Genomic DNA, 323 nt, shown 5'->3' with positions numbered 1-323 from the left:
TGTACACGGACGCATATAATACTTCCCGCATGACATTGGCATGTGTTATTCAGGTGTCAAAGTTGTGCAGAATTGAAGGAAGAAACCTCAAAGACAGTACCAGAAGGATGCTGGACAGGTAAATCATACAAATGTGCCACATTAATCAAAAATTGTGGTGTTAATACTCAATAAGTTACAACGCAAGTCAGAAATTTAAAAAATAATTCCTTTACTGGTCCTTTTGAAATGTCAAACTTTGTCCGCAATTGTTAACCACCTCAATCTGTATTATATTTTAGGGTTTTAAAAAAATTCCCTCATGTCCAAATTCAACATGAAGG

Source organism: Sinocyclocheilus rhinocerous, unplaced genomic scaffold (assembly GCF_001515625.1).
Source record: "Sinocyclocheilus rhinocerous isolate Xijiao unplaced genomic scaffold, SAMN03320098_v1.1 scaffold1575, whole genome shotgun sequence".
Taxonomy (NCBI): Eukaryota; Metazoa; Chordata; class Actinopteri; order Cypriniformes; family Cyprinidae; genus Sinocyclocheilus; species Sinocyclocheilus rhinocerous.
The sequence above is the reverse complement of the archived record's forward strand: the minus strand, read 5'-3'. Positions refer to the sequence as shown.